The following is a 6,040-nucleotide window of genomic DNA, read 5'->3' as shown; positions in this document are numbered from 1 at the left end:
AATGTCCCCTGGTCTGAGGAAACAAAAATAGAACTGTTTGGTCATAATGACCATCGTTATGTTTGGAGGAAAAAGAGGGAAGCTTGCAAGCCGGAGAACACCATCCCAACCGTGAGGCACAGGGGTGGCAGCATCATGTTGTGGGGGTGCTTTGCTGCAGGGGAGACTGGTACACTTCACAGAATAGATGGCATCATGTGGATATATTGAAGCAACATCTCAAGACATCAGTCAGGAAGTTCATGCTTGGTCGCAAATGGGTCTTCCAAATGTACAATGACCCCAAGCATACATCCAAAGGACAACCATGTCAAGGTATTGGAGTGGCCATCACAAAGCCCTGACCTCAATCCTATAGAACATTTGTGGGCAGAACTGAAAAGGTGTGTGCGAGCAAGGAGGCCTACAAAACTGACTCAGTTACACCAGCTCTGTCAGGAGGAATGGACCAACATTCACCCAACATATTGTGGGAAGCTTGTGGAAGGCTACCTGACACATTTGACCCAAGTTAAATAATTTAAAGGCAATGCTACCAAATACTAATTGAGTGTATGTAAACTTCTGACCCACTGGGAATGTGATGAAAGTGCACCAGTCCCTCCTGCAGCAAAGCACCCCCACAACATGATGCTGCCACCCCCGTGCTTCACGGTTGGGATGGTGTTCTTCGGCTTGCAAGCCTCCCCCCTTTTCCTCCAAACATAACGATGGTCATTATGGCCAAACAGTTCTATTTTTGTTTCATCAGACCAGAGGACATTTCTCCAAAAAGTACAATCTTTGTCCCCATGTGCCGTTGCAAACCGTAGTCTGGCTTTTTTAATGGTGGTTTTGGAGCAGTGGCTTTATCCTTGCTGAGCGGCCTTTCAGGTTATGTCGATATAGGACTTGTTTTACTGTGGATATAGATACTTTTGTACCGGTTTCCTCCAGCATCTTCACAAGGTCCTTTGCTGTTCTGGGATTGATTTGCACTTTTCGCACCAAGTACGTTCATCTCTAGGAGACAGAACGCGTCTCCTTCCTGAGCGGTAATGACGGCTGCGTGGTCTCATGGTGTTTGTACTTGCGTACTATTGTTTGTACAGATGAACGTGGTACCTTTAGGTGTTTGGAAATTGCTCCCAAGGATGAACCAGACTTGTGGAGGTCTACAATTTATTTTGAGGTCTTGGCTGATTTTCTTTTGATTTTCCCATGATGTCAAGCAAAGAGGCACTGAGTTTAAAGGTAGACCTTGAAATACATCCACAGGTTCACCTCCAATTGACTCAAGTAATGTCAATTAGCCTACCAGAAGCTTCTAAAGCCATGACATCATTTTCTGGAATTTTCCAAGCTGTTTTTAAGGCACACATTGTCAGAAAAATTACTTGTGTCATGCACAAACTAGATGTCCTAACCGACCTGCCAAAACTAGTTTGTTAACAAGAAAATTGGAGTGGTTGAAAAACTTATTTTCTTTTTTTTTTAATGACTCCAATCTGAGTGGATGTAAACTTCCGACTTCAAGTGTGTATATAATCAATCAGCTGGTTTAGTAATTCTAGTCAGAACTCTTCAACATAACCACAATAGTCTCTGCCGGCAGCTAGCCTCCTGACTGACATATCTATAAGAAACTACTTGCCAATTGTGCAGTCATTCTTCAAGAGTTGCTTTTGTGTTTTGGGGGATCTGTGGACAGGAGTCGTAGGACGGTTTTAAAATGTCCTTTTTTCAAATTCGAAAAAATGGTTGAGGTCTCCGGACCTCTGTCCTTATGTAGTTACGGCCATGTGCGTGAATTATGAAGACTGTTATTCCATGCTGCTGTGAACTGAACTCTCATGAGATGGTTCAGGGGCTGTTAACTCTTATGAATAGTGGACCTTTTGTTTTGAATAAAAACTGTCAACCTACCTGTATACTGCTGAATCAGTGTGTGCGCTATCCTCCAAGAATAGACCGATAGATGTGTCATCATCATCCTGGCCAGATTGCATATCATATCCACAGATTTTACATAAACTATCTATGTAAAGTGATCACTGCTTCATTTCCCCCATCCTGTGTGTCCCAGATGTTTGGCTTCCACAGCCCAAGATGTACCGGAGCCTGGACGGTTGCTGTATCTGTCGGGCCAAGTCCTCCAGCTCCCGCTTCACCGACAGCAAGCGCTACGAGAGGGACTTCACAGCTGCTTTGGTGAGTTGACCACTCCTCTATACACTGCTCAGACCCTGTGCAGCTCAACTCTGGGGGTAGAGAGTCTGAGGCCTTAATTCTGTCAGATTTGGACAATAACAGAAATTGTAATTGTTTTAGGATTTTTGTCAGTGTTCATTCTCATGACTTGCTACCCCCTGTTACAGCCACACATCAAGTCACTGTAATGCAATTAGATATTCATTCGTTTTTGGGAAACAGTTTTGTTTAACTCCCAGTGCAATAACTTAAATAATTGAGTCTTTTACCCATGGAGTTTATCAAACTAGGACAAATTTCCCTTTCATCTCATTAAATAAGTTTTTTTTGTTGTTGTATGAAACGGAATTGAAAGATTTTTACGTCCTCCCTTGTCACTCTGCCTCTCCGCTATTGGCCGGGCCAGTATGCGTCGGTTCATTGCTATGGTAACCGTGACGTAAGTCAACAGGAGAAGCGTTCTGGCAGAAAATAGCTCTGACCGACTCGCACTGACTGGAGCAGGATAATTAAACCACACGCTGAGCTTCAAGGCTGTCATCGTTCATTCTCTCACACACACACACACCTCTCCATATGAAACTCATCCTCATTCTCTCCCCTATGTGTCCCTCCAGGCTGAGTGAGGTGCGTTTTGGGGAGATCTGTAATGCCTGTGTTCTCCTGGTGAAAGGTGGAAGAAACTCCCAGCCGAATCCATAAAGAACTGGAATCATGTAAGGCCTCTCAGAATCCATCCTACTCCCTGTCCTACTCCCGTCCACTCTCAGTATTCCATATATATAAGTCTTAAGACAACACATTACAGGGAGTGACTGACGCAACACCTGTAGGTGTATAATAACCGTTTTTCCTTAGCCATTCTATACATTCATACAGTTACCTTGGAAACAGACATCCATCCATCTCTGTCACTCAACCCTTCTCTATCTGTCACAGGTTGTTGATGCTAAAGGTTCAGGGTCAAGCTGGAAACGACAGTGAGGTCCAAGAAGATGAAGATGAAGAGGGAGCCAGGCCAAGCCAGATCACGAGTGCAGAAGGACTCAAGAGACGCAGTAAGCAGATATACTCTGTGCTCGGCTATGCTGCTTGTGCGGTGTAAACTTTGGGTTTCAAAAGTAAATGGATCACAACTCTTCTCTCCATTATTTGTCCTGCTAAAGGGCTGTGAACAAGAGACTAATTCCAAAATAAAATATACAGATGTTTATCTGAACCGTGCCTGCTATGTTGAAATTTGATTGTGCTCTGCCCCCCACAGACTCTGACGCCACAGCACACCTCCAGTGCCTCCCTGCCATTCTCCCAGCTACAGCAACCAATCAGACGAGGGCTCGGACGTCGAACTCTCACCAGGTGCCACCCACTCGCCAGTCTTCTCTTTCCTGGTCTCACCTACTGGAAAAGTAATGGCTTGGATGGTGGAATCAGGGTCAATATTATCAGGCCCCAAAGGGACTGAAACTAATGAGGAACTACCTGACTTTCCAATGAGAAACCATTTTTTCTGTTGCTAAATGCCTTGCTACGGTGTGCCCAAATGAATACAACCCATGTATTATACTCGACCAGTTTTGGTTCCGACACTGTATTCCTACTTTTAATGCATAACTAACTCCATAGCCCTATTTAATCCTGCATGGTACATTTGTTTGATTTGGTTCCCTCTCACTATAGTGTTTTGCTGTCTTGACCGTCCTCTGTGGGTTTAGGCAGAAGGTGTGCTGTGGCATCATCTACAAGGGACGCTTCGAGAGGTACTCTTAGACCCCCACCTCTATAAGCCCTGCTGCAAGAAGAAACGACAGCACGAGCAGAGGAGGAAGCACAGGCGAGCAGAGCGAACGTGAGAGCCCCACGCCACCGAACATCCCACCCACTCCCCCAGGTCAAAGATGAGGAAGAGGAGGGGCGGAAGGAACAGTGGGATTTGATGTCATAATGTCTCACAGAGAAATCGCATGACACTACAGAATCAGACGGAGACCGTTGGGATTTTATGACGTCCTGGAGCGCTCTCAAGACAGTCTTCTGGATTGCTTTCTATTCAAGAGCAGCTGAACTACTTATCAATATGTTGTGTTCTGTACCAGAGGGCAAGGTTTGTTAATAATGATGGACCCCCCCCCCCTTTCTGAGTGCTATGAGATTGTGAATATTCACAATTTGTTTTCAATATGAAATGCTGGATCCACTAAAGCTGTATGAGAAATGGAGACCTCTGAACTGTACCTTTTGTAGTAGGATAGAGCCATTCCATTAGATAGAGCCATATCCATTAGGATAGAGAACAGCTTCCACACTTTGCTTCTCCTGTCCTGTACCCCCCCACACACACACACACACACACACACACACACTGGCCCTGGTCACTTTCTGGAAGGATTTATTTCTCTTTTTTATTTCGCTTGTCCTTCCCTTAATCAACATGGTCATTGATCGGACACCTAATATTATAAGGTAAAGCTGTAGAAATTTGGCTAAATAAATTTGTCAGAGTGTGGGAAGCAATTCAGTGATTTAATTTTAAAACATATATATTTTTTAGAGTTTGACCAGAGCTTATTCTTTGGAGAAGGTTTCTTTGGTAAAGGGACACGTGTACACAACCAAGTCATATCCAGCCTTGCTTGAGCACCAGGTGTACTCTCTGATATATTGATTCTATACTCTTCCAGTGCACATTTTATATGTAATATGTAAGGCCATGATCTTGTTCAGTGTCTTGGATGTACATACAAAGCACATCAAACGTTTGAGGGCGCCTATAGTGTGATCCTGATGCAAGCGCTCTCGATCGCCAGTCCTTCACTGAACCAATATAAGCTAAAACCCACCAACTGCCTTGGAGCAGCATTTTTGGCACTTCCTATCTCAGTCTACGACCAGTTCCTTTAGTTTCCTAGCCCCTTAGAGCATATCTGAAGGTGATGGTATATGGACACTTATTTATTCCTTTTCAGTTCTTTGAACACAAACAGGGTTCTGGGAAGGGCCTATGGCGCTAAATGAACGAGGCCTATGGACCCTCTTATGATGTCAAGAAAAGACTGGCTGAGTGGCCAACCAAAAAGCTTCCTGGTTTTCTCCTATTGAGAATTTTGATGCCTTTAATTGTGCTTTACGTTTGCTGCCTTTCCAGAACCTTCTGAGTCCTGCAGGACTCGCTTGTACAATCCGTCTAAATCTTTTGCATGATGTTAGTGGTGAAATAACACTATTTTCGTCTGTCACTTTGCCTCTGTTTGGCGCAAATACTGTACAGTTATGAATATTTTTGTGTATAGGGGGGGGGGCTACAACGTAATGAATAGATCACAAAAATGTTGTTCTTAGTATTTTTATATATGTCCCAAGACTGTCATGGATATTGAGGTGGGTCTATACAATTGTCAGTACATGACGTTAATCTAGAAAGGCCCTCCAACATCCCTCATGTAGGCTACTTTTGTCGTACTTTTATTTCAAGAAATGTTTAATTGTTCTGTACCTCCCATCTATCCACTACTGTTCATATAATTTAAATATTCTTAAACCATGAGTAATATGTTTTTAAACAGACTTTTATTATCTTAGCCTTTTATTGCTACATGTCAGTAAATGGACGAGAGCCTGTATTTACATTGCATACTGGGGGGTATTGTAGAGGTCTGTCAATGTATCTGTTCTGTTATATTTAGACGTGAAAGCTCGCATGCCAAATTATGCATACTCATTATTGTGTGACTATCATGTTCAATATACAGTATTTTATTCTCTGCATCTGGTTAATATTAGCACTGAGTGTACAAAACACTTCCTCTTTCCATGACAGACAGACCAGGTGAAAACAAAAAATTATGGATCT

General features: G+C 43.3%; 1 pseudogene; it reads left to right on the top strand.

Annotated features, from left to right (window-relative positions):
* Positions 1–2,065: 2,065 nt before the first annotated feature.
* LOC112079789 (SIN3-HDAC complex-associated factor-like) lies at positions 2,066–4,870 on the top strand (annotated as a pseudogene).
* Positions 4,871–6,040: the final 1,170 nt, after the last annotated feature.

Source organism: Salvelinus sp. IW2-2015, unplaced genomic scaffold (assembly GCF_002910315.2).
Source record: "Salvelinus sp. IW2-2015 unplaced genomic scaffold, ASM291031v2 Un_scaffold9549, whole genome shotgun sequence".
NCBI classification, from domain to species: domain Eukaryota; kingdom Metazoa; phylum Chordata; class Actinopteri; order Salmoniformes; family Salmonidae; genus Salvelinus; species Salvelinus sp. IW2-2015.
Note: the sequence above shows the minus strand (reverse complement) of the source record. Positions and strands in the feature narration are given on the sequence as shown.